Source organism: Eurosta solidaginis, chromosome 1 (assembly GCF_040869045.1).
Source record: "Eurosta solidaginis isolate ZX-2024a chromosome 1, ASM4086904v1, whole genome shotgun sequence".
NCBI classification, from domain to species: Eukaryota; Metazoa; Arthropoda; class Insecta; order Diptera; family Tephritidae; genus Eurosta; species Eurosta solidaginis.
The window spans coordinates 298,296,824-298,311,358 of record NC_090319.1 but is presented as its reverse complement, the minus strand read 5'-3'; the positions used below and the strand labels follow the sequence as shown (position 1 = coordinate 298,311,358).

The window sequence follows — 14,535 nt, the reverse complement described above, 5'->3', positions numbered from 1 at the left end:
CAGAAACTGAGAGAAGAGAAATGAGAGAAGGAGGTTGAGAAAGAGATAGAATGAGACGAAGATGGAGATAGATGAAGCGAAAAAGACGGAGGGAGGAGTGAATAAAAGGATTAGTAGAAAGTGAAGAGGGGGGGGAGAGCAGAGTAAGACGGAAAAAGCGTTTTAAAATGTAATAGGCCAAATTTACGGCAGGACAACGTCTGCCGGGTCTTCTTGTATCCAATATAAAAATATTTGAATTGGAGAATGTATTAACTTTTTGTAGATTTTACTTATTGTTTTGGATACGTTTTGACTAAGAGACTTATTTTTTGTGGTATATGTTTGCAATTTTTTGCGTTTTCGTTTTTTTTATGAAAATTTCGCGATTTTTAGGTTAAGGCACCAACAACTGATGCCAATTGATATGGATAAGTAAAAATATGGTTATGACTATGTCAATTTGCCAGACCCTTAAGCGTAAATTTGACTTCCTTAACCCTAACGCCATATTTGTAACCATACCCATATCCATAACCATCTCCAATGTGATCGATTAATGGTGCCTTAACCTAAAAATGGTGAAAATTTCATAAAAATGAAGGAAACGTAAAAAATTACAAACATATTCCACAAAACATAAGTCTCTTAGTCATAACGTATCTAAAACAATGAATAAAATATGCAAAAAGTTATTAAATTCACCAACTCAAATATTTTTTGGTTATGGATATGGCGAGAAACCAAAAACCAATTGGTTGGCTATGGTACGGTTATGACGTTAGCGTGACACCATTAATCGATTACTTTGATTTCCACAAGGTAGGTTCGTTTAGCTGTTTTATCTGGTTATGGTTTTATGGTTATAAGTCACCATTAATTGACCTCTTAAATACTTGTTCACTTTTTAGCCTTAATCAAATCTAGTTACATTTTCTTTTCGGACAGGTAAATGTGTTCGTATGTTAGATTTTTTATACCGCGCGTTTTAACTGAGTTATACTACTTTTCAATACTAAATTTTTTTAAAAACCTTGCAAATAAAAAGATATACATACATATTGTAACGAATTTTCTGCAAATCCTCTTATTTGCCTTTTTGCTAGGTTCGTATCGCTAAACTGTTGAATAAATAACTCCAATATTGAATAATGGCCTTTATTAAAATACTTCACAATAACACTCAAACTGTGCAACGAATAGCTTAATAACCAAACTGATAGCTTAAATGAAACTGACTTTCAAAATAATACTGCTATTGCTCGCTAGATATCGTCTTAATCAAAACTCAAATCAAACTGAATTACAGCGCCTCTACATCTGTCGCCTTTTATACTCTTTGGTTTCCTCGTTCGCCTCTTCTAGACGCTTCCAGAATCTACTAGTCCAGTATCTCTCAAACTTCTCAGCTGTAACTACAATTGCACGATTTTATAGCTTCTCTCATACCCCGAGCTTGTATGTGTGAGCGACACTTCAACAATTATAATTGCCTACATTTAGGAGCATCTCAAATAACATGGTTGTGCCTGCTTCTCAGCTGCGTGTACCTACATATGTGTAGACATAATGATTGATTCGTTTATGTAGATTCATAATGATTGAATTATTGATGTGAATGTTTGTAGTTTACAGTATCTCGCGCAACATAGGCGTAAATGCATCTGTGTGTGACATCTCTCGGCTGCCTTATATATGTGTATACATGATTTGATTATTAACGTAAATACTGCTTAGTATGGCCTTAGTGATGGCATAGCTTAGTGATGCTAATATCCGTGACACTGCCCTCCACCTAAGTCTGATCGTTCCGATCAGACAAATCTCCCGATCTAACTGCCGCTAGCATCTCCAAATGTACCACTCTTCTAATCCGTGGTTTCCCAGTGGTTTGTATGCGATAGATGGTATCACTGATCTTCTTCACAACTTTGTACGGGCCTTCCCAACTGCACCGAAATTTTGGCTGGAACACTTTTCCGCCGGTGAGGGTTGTTTAACAGTACCAAATCTCCCGCCAAGAAACCTTCCGAATTAAAGTTCTTGTCATGCCAGTGTTTCATCTTACTACTCATTACCCTGGCCGTTCCTTCACACTCTGTTGTTTGGTCAATGAACCACTTCGTAGAGCTTGCACTGGACGGATTTGCTTTGCATAATCGGTATCGTTCCCACATTTTACAACCGTAGTGCGCTCCGGCTTGAAACTATCCTCGCATTCTTTCCCGGAAATTCGTTGCTTCGTTTTCCTGCGTCTTTTAGGTTTTGTCAATGCCAGTGTTTCTCTCGCAGGTACTTTTGATTTTGACTTATTTGGCCCATTCGATCTATCAACCTTTGCCTTTGACTTTTGTGGTCTTTGTCGAGTATTTTCCACCAGTACCCGATTACTGCTGAGCCCTTTTTCCAAAATAAAGTTAAGTGGTATGTCCTGGTTCTTATAGCGCATAATTTTTCTCCGCATATCGATCCTGAAGTCATGGTCAACCAAGAAGTCCACTCCCTATATGCCTTCATCAACGATTTCCGCCACAACGAATTTGTGTGGAACCATGACTTTTCCAATTAATACCTCACATACCACTTCGCCTTGGACTTGATTATACTCGCCTGTGACCGTACGCAACCTTGCTCCAGGTAATTACTTTACTCTCCTGTAGAACAAATCAGATCGAATCAAGGAATGAGATGCCCCCGTATCTACAGTCAGTACACGCTCTTTACTATCCACATTCCCTCTGATGGTGAGATTGCTTGATTTCCTTCCAATCTGCGAGATAGAGATTATGGGGCATTCAATTGCGGGAGCCAGCTGTCGCCCCTTGCGGCTGTGTCGATTTAGTTTAACGATTGAGTGGTCTTGGGGATTTGCTCATTACCTTCTGCTCTGCGTTTACGACCACCCACATTGTCGGAGCTATTGGGATCGCTGCTGCAATGTCGTGCAATATGACCTGGGTTGCCGCACTTGAAACATTTAATAACTCCGGCATTTTTCTGTTGTGATCCCTTCAGTGCTTCCAAAATTGTGTCTACCCAATCTGGTCTTTCCACTTCCACACGATGAGCTTTGTATGCTGGTTTACTCAATAGTGAGGCCGTTTCCTGAGTCAATGCATGTGATACCGTTTCAGCAAATGTCAGCTTTGGGTTTGCGTATGTAGCTCGCTTCGTTTCCATGTCCCGTATGCCATTTATGAAACTTTGGATTTTTACCCTTTCAGTGTATTCCACGGGTGCGTCCGCATTTGCAAGATGAGCCAATCTTTCAATATCTGAAGCAAACTCCTGCAATGTCTCATTTGCTTTTTGATAGCGGTTTTGCAACTCAATTTGGAATATCTGTTTCCTATGCTCGCTTCCGTAACGTCTCTCTAAAGCGCTCATCAATGTTTCGTAGTTGTTCCGCTCGTACTCTGGGATGGTCTGTAAGATTTCCGCAGCTGGTCCTTTTAAAGCTACGAACAATGCAGCAACTTTATCTTCCGCATTCCAGTTGTTCACTGCTGCGGTCTTCTCAAACTGTAGCTTGAAGGCCTGGAAAGGAACAGAACCGTCAAAAGATGGAGTTTTTACCTTCGTATTACTTGCTGAAGCAGCCGGCCGATCAAGTTGCAATTCCTGTATACGACCTCTCAAAGCATCCACCTCTGCCTCGAATTTTTCTTCAAACTGCGTTATTTTCTCGTCCATACGCGCTTCGAGTTTTGATGATATATGTGCCTCTTGCTCTTTCAGTTGTGTTTCCATCTTTGATGTAATCTGTGTCGACATTTCTGAAATACGTGTCTCATGTGATTCCAGCTGGGATGCCATATATGTCTTCTGCTCTTCCAGTTGAGATGACATTTGCGACGACATTTCGGATATACGTGTCTCCTGTGCTTCCATCTTGGATGTTATACCTGTCTCCTGCGATTCCAATTGTGATGACATATACGTTTTCTGTTCTTCTAGTTGAGATGCCAGTTGAGATGTTATATCTGTGTTTTGCGATTCCAGTTGAGAAGCCACTGTCGATGTTTGAGCAGATATTGCAGCCAAAATCATGTTCAAGTCTGTGCTCGTAACTGTCTGCGTAACTGTCTCTTCCATTTTTTTTGTTTCCTCGCCTTCAAGATGAAAGTCATACTCTTCCACGTCAATTCCTTCTAATTCCATTGCCTCTCGTAGTCGTGCCTGAAGTTCGAGTTTAATGCCGGTTGTATTCAATCCACGGCTCTCCAACTCCTTCTTCAGTTGCTGGATCTTCAATTCACTGAACTTTGCCATGTCCTTGTTGTCCTCTAGAATTTATTCAACAATTCCACTTCTGACACCAATTGTAACGAATTTTTTGCAAATCCTCTTATTTGCCTTTTTGCTAGGTTCGTATCGCTAAACTGTTGAATAAATAACTCCAATATTGAATAATGGAAAAATGGCCTTTATTAAAATACTTCACAATAACACTCAAACTGTGCAACGAATAGCTTAATAACCAAACTGATAGCTTAAATGAAACTGACTTTCAAAATAATACTGCTATTGCTCGCTAGATATCGTCTTAATCGAAACTCAAATCAAACTGAATTACAGCGCCTCTATATCTACTTTTATACTCTTTGGTTTCCTCGTTCGCCTCTTCTAGACGCTTCCAGAAACTACTAGTCCAGTATCTCTCAAACTTCTCAGATGTAACTACAATTGCACGATTTTATAGCTTCTCTCATACCCCATGCTTGTATGTGTGAGGAACACTTCAACAATTATAATTGCCTACATTTAGGAGCATCTCAAATAAGATGGTTGTGCCTTGCTTCTCAGCTGCGTGTACCTACATATGTGTAGACATAATGATTGATTCGTTTATGTAGATACATAATGATTGAATTATTGATGTGAATGTTTGTAGTTTACAGACTCTCGCGCACTTATAGGCGTAAATGCATCTGTGTGTGACATCTCTCGGCTGCCTTATATATGTGTATACATTATTTTATTATTGACGTAAATACTGCTTAGCATGGCCTTAGTGATGGTATAGCTTAGTGATGCTAATATCCGTGACAATATATTTCTTTATGGCATATCATGTTAGTAATTTTTTAGCAATACATAAGCTTGTGTTTGTTTAAAAGCTTAATAACAAAAACGGCTGCCCATACCCGTGATTTTTTGAGTGGTGGTTAATTTTGTAAGAGACTGATACTCTTATTGGCAAAAGGTGGCAACCTTGTGAAAACATCCTCAGTAGCAACACCTACGTGAAAAGTCTTAAAATGCACCACCACCACCACAAATCACACACAGAAGATTGCGCATTCACGAGTCTAAAATTGCTTCGCTCTGCGCATCTACGTCACAGTTGACTGCATTTTGAATCAAACTAAATCTTATCTGTCAACTGCCTGACAGGATGTTCAATATGGCTACTTTTTAGCGTTTTGACAGGGTGTTCAATATGGCGCCGCATAGGGCCCGCTATCTTCAGCGGGTGATAGAAAGAGTTACAGAATGAGACAGCGATAGTCAATTACAAACCAGGTGATCCAATCACTTTAGAATTTTGACGTCTATGCAGAAGATATCGCACTTACGCCCCGATTCTGAGCGTTACCGGTAAAATAGTACCCAGAACATTATGTAACCGAATATCGTTACCAGTTCTTTTATCCGCGAATCTGGCCCAAGTGGTAACGCTGTCATCACAAAAAAACTCACCAGTGTCTGTGGAGAAATTTGAAAGGTAGTTTTCTTCGCTATCACGGTTGCCACTTTGGTCCATTTCGACCAAAAATAGTCCCTTCCAACCGCATTTGGTCCGCTGGTCCCTTTTACTCAAATTTGGTCGTTTTTAGGCAGTAGTCACGATTGGTACTTTTCTTTCTTTTTCACTCAGGTAAAAATTCACAATATTGTCCAAAAATTCACAACGCCATATAATTTTGAATTTATTTCAATGGAACTCTCACCATAAAAAATTACTCAGTCAATAAAATGTACTAGAACAATAACATTTCACCTAGGATATAATTTATGCCAGGCATTAAAAAGAAAATTGTTGGCAAACACATTGTCGTCAATTTTTGGCGAAATAACCGACTAATCAAAAAAACTTTTGTTTTATAATAATATTAATAACGGCAAGATATTTCGATCGGTTATCAAACACTATGTAAAATTAATTTTTTAATTCAATTAAATTAAATTATTTTTGAGTGCTAAACGACTTTCGACACTGTAAAGAAAGTGAAACAACACCTGTTAGTCGTTTAAGTTTTTTGTTTTTATTTTAATAAGACAAATGTTTCAACACTCGCGTGGTGTCTTCTTCAGTTGCTAGTTTTCAACTAACCATTGTCAACAGAAATAACAAAGTAACAAAGTAAGCCTATCCAAATTTGTCAAATATTATCGGCTAATACAATGAAAAAGCAAAAAGACATAAAGAGAGTATAATACAACAAAAAAATTAATTAAGTAATAACAAAATAAGGATCAAACGAAGTTTAATGGAAAGCTGAGTAAAGATTTGTATACAGTGGGTCACTATCACGATTCATTGACACACTTTTATTTACATAAATATGTAGGGATTCTAAAATATTTAATCTACTGATATTAGATTCTATTTTAATTAATTTACAGTCGTCTTCACTTATCGAGTGTTGATTCGATAATGCATGTTCGGCGATGCCACTTTTGGGCTCAATACTTTGTATGTATTTTAAATGCTCATTGAACCTGATTCGTACAGTGCGCGTCGATTGGCCTATGTACTTTGCACCGCATTCTACTCCGTCGTCATTTATATGAGAACAAGTGATTGAGTACACTCCAGGATTGTCCAAAATGTCACCTTTATCCTTAGATGATTGGTCAGCTAGATCGATCAAATACCCCACCAGGAGTCGATCGCAGCATCTTTTTTTCTAAGCCCGAAACCTGTTCTCCAAACCGGTTGTAGTATCGAGATTTGTTTTTGGTGACGAATTCGTGTCAGCAAACTGCGTTCGACATGCTTTCACTGTCTTACGGTGCCGTGCCAAGATTTCCACCGTACTATTGGGCAGTTGTTAAAGGTACTATGATACTACTTATTTCCCTCTCTGTTTCGTATTAAACTGTGCGGGCTTTCAAGCATCTTGTTCTACTTCACACTTACCAGGCCTGACTCAGCGCTTGTACTGCTATCTTTTCGCCAATCTTACCCATATATCATCCTCCCCTCCTCTTTCTTATCATCGTTATACATTTCTGAGTTTGCTTAAAACCGTGAACTTAAGGGTCGGAAGTTCTTGGTCACACCAGCTACGCCACTAAATCGCATACACGTACGCTATGAAGTTCGGCTAAGCCCTCGTGCAAGGTACATATGTGCGCTAACAAGTGCCATGTGACTTGCAACAGCAAAGTTCCATATAAAGTCCCTAGTCAATTTTACCAGTGTGGTATGACTTCAAAGCACTTTGAACTGGGATCAAGGTATCCGTTTTGATAGTGCGAAAGTCTGCCGGACATTTTAGTGGATGAGCCCTAGTCCGGTTTTGTTGAATATATATTTGGAAGTGCGGACACTATCGATAAATATCTAACGGAGTTTCTTAAAACGGCTACTAGTCAACTGATCACCACCATCCTTCATTTTTGTTTTGTTTTGTACTCTGATATTCGTTTAAAAATCATGTGTACACCTCGCAGCCGTTCACAGCTATCGGCATCAACAGCGTAATCACTTATGGCAGCATCCAACAGCTAGCCAACCAAAGTTGGGAAAATATCTAAATGCGTACACTACTGCACCCACGGCTGGCTGTGGTCTTAAAGCTGAATGAGTGATTTTTCTTTAATCAGACGCCAAAACATTTCAAATACAACAAAGGCTTACCATGATTGCCACCTGCCATTAACAAAGCAAGCGAAGCGCCAGCCACCATCGTCACTCAAACGGGATAAGCGGGCTTAGTATGTAGCTATAGTTTGTACGTCGTTCATGTAAAAGATGAAGTTACTTCCCTACAAGACGCGTGAGCAGAACGCTGATGTGTTCACCAACACATTCACACAAAAGTATTGCGATTACTAATACATACAAACTTGGTGTTGTTAATTTTTTTTCATGCTTGCCTGAAACTGTGCGTACCTGTCCATAAATAACTCAATTTGTGTTCCCTTGCATTATTTTCGGTCAGTTTTGCGAACACGAGGACGATATTTGGAGAATATCAGAACAAAGCTATTATTTTCTAAAACGCAAAAGACTTAAAATTTTCAGAGCGCGACGGGATTTTTAAATTAATTAATTAATAAATAAAATAAAGGTTAATATAATAAAAAAAAATATGAAAAGAAGGCATTTTGCTAATTGCTTATCGAAAGAGAAAAAGCTCTTTGACGATAACGTTAAAATGTTTAAAGAACTTGAGAAGTCCTCTCAAAATAAAGTGCAAAGTGTTGCTAATTCTTTGGAAAGTGTTGCTAATCCTTTGGAAAGTGAGGCTAATCCTTTGAGTAGTGAGATTTTGCAAAGTCAGTGTTTGCCAGTTGATAGTGTTCGAAGTGATTGTGATGAAAGCGTAGAAGAGTGTTTAGGTGCCCAAAGTTATTATGTAGAAAAGGGTGCAGGTACGGATCTGAACGACTTGCTAAGAAGTTGGGCCATAGATTTTGAAGTTCCTCATAATATTCGCTTATAAAAAATTACCCTGGGTTGGTCCAACACCGGTTTGGAGACCAAAACTGTATCCGCGCAAAACACTTTTACCCACAGTTTTTCTTGTGGGTACCCCAAAATCATCAAAACAACATGAACATTTTCAATTTTGTTTGCAAATATCTCCGAAACGAAATAAAATTATAAAAAAAAATAGAATTTCCGCTTTCGGATTCGTTACACCGGGTCCAAAATGCGTCTTTTGACACCTCTGATATTTTTGGACGAGTTTTAGCAGTTGTGAGCTAAAGTAAAGAATTACCCCCTTGCTAACAATTCACTACACAATTTATTTATTTTGCATTATAACAAAAGTGGTTCTCTTTTTTTGGGGTTGAGAACTGTCTCACATCCATTTTGATATGGGTTAGAGTTATTTAATTACTCTTTACACCAGGTTAATCACTAGTAAAGTTTTATTTATTCCTAAATGTCTCTTAAACTTGCGCGAATAGTTTAGCCAAAGGTAGATATGTGCAATAAAATTAGCTTGATCAGCTGACTTCTATCGTTTTCAATGCCCAACAAGAAAGCTATCGGTTAGGTAGCTGTGTTGTATATTACATATTGGGGCATATTCATAGACGGAATTTAGTTGGTACTTAAAGTTAGTTGAAGCTTTTTTGACAGATAGCCAATAGAATATTATGTCAAAAAGCTGTAACTAACTTTTAATTCTTAACTAAGTTTTGACTATGAATACTCCCCATTGTTTTGTATAAGATATTAAACGTATATTATTCTTTTTATAGATGTGCTGAGAGTTTTGATGGAGATTATTTATAAGATGGATCAAATTGAACAGAATGTAAGAAGTAGGGTAATAGGAGACGGAGGAAAAATAGCATTAAAATTCACAATGATATTGTATTTAACTAGATATTTGTATTTTACAATATTCATGCAAAGTAATTTTTGTATTCTTTAAACTTAGCAACGTACACTCAGCTATAATCAAAGCGTACTAATGAAAATGGTGGAGAAAATAAGCAAGATGTAAGTATTGTTTTTATTTAACTAATTTTACTTTTCGCTTCAATTATTCTCTAATGGCTTAGGCTTTTTTGTGTATGCTATGCAGAATATTAGTTTCATTCGCCTAACGATAGATTACTTACTTCTTACTTAATTGGCGCTTAACCGTCTAAACGGTTATGGCCGTCCAACAACGATAGATTATTATCTTAAATATACAGCCCACTTCGCAATCCTTTTCCCGGGGAGATTTATCCCGTTCTCCATACAAAAATTTGCCATTCTCAACCATTTTTGTATGGAGAACGGGAAAAATCTCTCCGGGAAAAACATTGAGAATTGGGCTGATAACGAAAAAAGGTACCGGCCATATCTCAACCAAACTACTTTGTTGCTAAAGCTCACATCTGAGTATATAATGTTTTGTAACACCGATTTTCAACTCGTTTCTTGTTAATATATATACTTCAACAATAAACCTTCATTTTAAACAGGCGGTACCGAAGAGTGAAGTTTTGGCGCAACAGCACTTAATGCGAGAGTGCAAGGTGACGCTGCAGAAGGTGGAAAGCTCTGTGTGCAAAATTACTGGGGAAGTCAGAGACAAGTACATGGATGAAGTTGCCAGCGCATTGCCTCTCCAGAATGTATTAGAGGTTCTAAGGGTGGAAGAAAGATTGAAGGTAGAGGAGTATGCTGTAGCAATGGTAATTTGACCCAAAAAGTTATCTTTTACCATAATTTAATTTCGCTTTCATACTTTAGAAGGCTCATCTGTTCAAAATTAAGGGCATTACAGAGGACATACCCCGAGTAGTAAAAGAAATTTTTAGTGACACGTTGATGGAAGAGTACAACTGGGCGGGAGCAGCTGGAAAGAAAAGTCTCCAAAAGCTTTCCTTGTTCGAGACATTTCTTCGCGGTAAGATGTTATAAAGAGAGATGTATTATAAATTGTATTCCTATATTGATTTTTGGTACGTTTTTAGATGTATTCATACACCAAGGACATGCATCGTATGAAAAAGGAATGAGAAAGGCGGTTGAACTCAGCCACCACAGGATGGCACAAAGGAAATTCGGCAGAAAGCAAAAATTAGTTACTGCACAGACAAGCCCACCAGCGCAATGAATTGTTTCCTCTTTTATTTTTCATTTAAGTTGTAGCTTTTGAATTTTCGGTTTTTCATATGTTTTTGAATTTTTTTAGTTTGCGGAATATATTTAAGTTAATTATTTACTATGTTTAGGTTAGGCTAATGTAATATACAAACGAAGTTTTTAAGTTTTCGTAATATTTTTAAGTTAGTCAGTTACTTTTTTTAAGTTAGAATATTGTGATATTTAAAGAAGTTTTGAAGTTTGAAGAATGCCGCGTTGCAACCGAAAGAAAAGACGCTGCCTACAGGGCTACGTTAAAAGCGAGCGCGACAAGAGGAGTGTGTGAACGCTATCGTGAGTTGAAAAAGGAAGCGAGACGCCTTTTCAGGAAGAAAGAAGCAGAAGCAGAAAGGCGTGAGTGCGAGGAGCTTGAGCTGCTAGCCACCAGGAATAACGCCCGAAAATTCTACCAAAAAATACGGCGACAGACGGAAGGTTTTAAGACCGGGGCAAACTCCTGTAGGAATGAAAACGGCGACCTTGTAACTGATGTCCAGAGAGTGCTTAGATTATGGAGGGAACACTTCTCTGCTCTCCTAAATGGAGGCAGCAATTCACCGCGCAGAGATGAAGAACCCGATTCCGCAATCGATGATGATGGAATATATGTCCCCCCGCCCGATTATGACGAAGTTAGAATAGCAATAACCAGATTGAAAAACAACAAGGCCGTGGGCGCTGATGGATTGCCTGCGGAGCTATTCAAGTTCGGCGGCGAGGAGTTGGTAAGGCGCATGCAGCAGCTTCTTAGCAAAATATGGGCGGACGAAAGCATGCCCGACGGTTGGAATCTAAGTGTTCTTTGCCCAGTCCACAAGAAGGGGGATACTGCAAAATGCACCAACTATCGTGGAATCAGCCTTCTTAATATCGCATATAAGGTCCTTTCAAGTGTATTGTGCGAAAGATTGAAGCCCACCGTGAACCGGCTGATTGGACCTTATCAGTGCGGCTTCAGACCTGGTAAATCTACCATCGACCAGATTTTCACAATGCGCCAAATCTTGGAAAAAACCCGTGAAAAGAGAATCGACACACATCACCTCTTCGTCGACTTTAAAGCTGCCTTCGACAGCACGAAAAGGAGCTGCCTATATGCCGCTATGTCTGAATTTGGTTTCCCCGCAAAACATATACGGCTGTGCAAAATGACGTTGAGCAACACCATCAGCTCAGTCAGAATTGGGAAGGACCTCTCCGAGCCGTTCGAAACTAAACGAGGTTTCAGACAGGGTGACCCCCTATCGTGCGATTTCTTTAATTTGATGCTGGAGAAAATTATACTAGCTGCAGAACTTAACCGCACTGGAACAATATACTATAAAAGCGTGCAATTACTGGCATATGCTGATGACATTGATATCATCGGCCTAAACACCCGCGCTGTTAGTTCTGCTTACTCCAAGCTGGAAAAAGAAGCGGTAAAGATGGGTTTGATGGTGAATGAGGACAAAACGAAGTACCTGCTGTCATCGAGCAAAGAGTCAGCGGATATGCGCCTTGGCAACCACGCTACTGTTGGCAGCCATAATTTCGAAATAGCAAAATACTTCGTTTATTTGGGAACCAGCATCAACACTAGCAACAACATCAGCACTGAAATCCAGCGAAGAATCAATCTTGCCAATAAATGCTACTTTGGACTAGGTAGGCAATTGAAAAGTAAAGGCCTCTCTCGGCGAACGAAAATCATACTCTACAAGTCACTTATCGTACCCGTCCTGCTATATGGGGCAGAAGCATGGACCATGACAACAGCAGATGAAGCGGCTTTGGGAGTGTTCGAGAGAAAAGTTCTTCGAAAGATTTATGGACCTCTACGCGTTGGCGATGGCGAGTACCGAAGAAGATTTAATGATGAGCTGTACGAGCTATACGCAGACATCAACATAGTCCAGCGAATTAAAACGCAGCGGCTGCGCTGGCTAGGCCATGTTATGCGAATGAAAGTTGATGCTCCGGCCAAGAAAGTGTTTCTATCGGAACCCGCCTATGGAAGCAGAGGTAGAGGGCGGCCCCCACTCCGTTGGAAGGACCAGGTGGAAAACGATTTAAACTCCCTTGGTGTGACCAATTGGCGCCGGTTGGCGGAGCGAAGGAGCGACTGGCGCGCCTTGTTGGACGGCCATAACCGTTTAGTCGGTTAAGCGCCAATTAAGTAAGTAAGTAAATGAAGTTTTTTAAGTTTTCGAAATATTTTTTAATTTAGTCCCAAGGTTTAATTGAATTTTTTATATAGCTTTTATCATAACTACCTGAGACAAAAAGGACAATTAACTAATAAATAAAAGCCTTTTTGACAAAACATGTTGTGAACAAAATTTAAAGAAATGAAATTTTAATTAATAATGAACACATAAAGAAAAGCAATCTGATATAAAGATGCAATTTATGTTTTTTTTTTTAAAGAAATTACATTTTTATGAATACTGAATCCATAAAAAAAGTAATGATATACACATTTAAGTAAGTAAAAGTTATAATAAATAATGCAATATATATGTATATTTTTTATAGTTTTTTATCATAAGTACCTGAGAATGAAAAGACAAACAATTATTAGCTTTTTAAAGAAATGAAATTTTAATGAATACATAAAGAAAAGCAATGTGATATATACGTAAATAGGTAAAGTTAGAATAAATAATGTAAATATACTTTATTTCAAGAAACGAAATTTTAATGAACAATGAAAACATTAAAAAAAGTAATCAGATATACAAGTAAATAAGTAAAACTAAGTCAGAATAAATAATGTGATATATATATTTAATTGGACGTTTTGAGATCTTTTTATAGTCTTTTATCATAAGTACTATATAAAAGTGCACATATATTGAATAATAAACGAATTTTTATATACATCTGTATATGTTTTATTTATTATGATGCATCCTCTGTGATTGATTTGCACATCCGGTTTGATGGATCCGCCCTGACTAATGTTTACATCATGTTTGATGGTTCCGCCCTGACTAATGTTTACATCAGGCATGATGCCTCCGCCCTGACAACTGTTTACATCCGGCATGATGCCTCCGCTCTGACGAATGTTTACATCCGGCATGATGCCTCCGCTCTGACAAATGTTTACATCCGCATGATGCCTCCGCCATGAAAAATGTTTACATCATGTCTGAAGTCACACGTATACAGCCAAACCCATCAGGTTTATCATACTGCTAGAGCAAACCTGATGGGTACTGCGCCCTGATGTGACTTTCCTACAGCACTTCCTGACAGATGATCAATCATCTGATTGTCAGCTGTCTAGTAGGGTTTGTATATCATTTCAGCTTACTATTTGTGGTGTTCACAGCGGGCGCAATGCCTTACCAAGTTATTATTATTCACCGCAAGAGGGCCAAGTAAGTTGTCGTTCGTTTGCGTGAGTCTATACGTACTTACCTATGTATGTATATCTTGTATCTATGTTGGCATCCAAATGGGGAAACGATAAAACTTGCCGCTTCTTAGGCTATTGCCGCTGTTATATGCAATTAGTTGTTGCTGTTCACGCCAAATTGCCATCGCAGCGAGTGTCGACTGCCGTCTGTCGTCGAATGGTGTATATGCGTATCGCCATCAAAGTGGCAGATAACAGAACAGAAACATGACATGCCACAGATTCGTTTGACAGATAAAATTTGCTATTTTAATGAAATCATAAATTTCGATCTTTCGCCATGAAAGTTTCATTAAAAAGTTAATAAAAAGTGGGTCTA

The 14,535-nt window shown here is 38.6% G+C and overlaps 1 long non-coding RNA gene across 1 annotated transcript; it reads left to right on the top strand.

Moving 5' to 3' along the window:
* The first annotated feature begins 10,040 nt into the window (after positions 1-10,040).
* Positions 10,041-13,523, top strand: LOC137243677 (uncharacterized). Its single transcript, XR_010950580.1, has 3 exons — positions 10,041-10,356; positions 10,415-10,571; positions 10,639-13,523. It is a non-coding gene; the product is annotated as an uncharacterized lncRNA (long non-coding RNA).
* Positions 13,524-14,535: the final 1,012 nt, after the last annotated feature.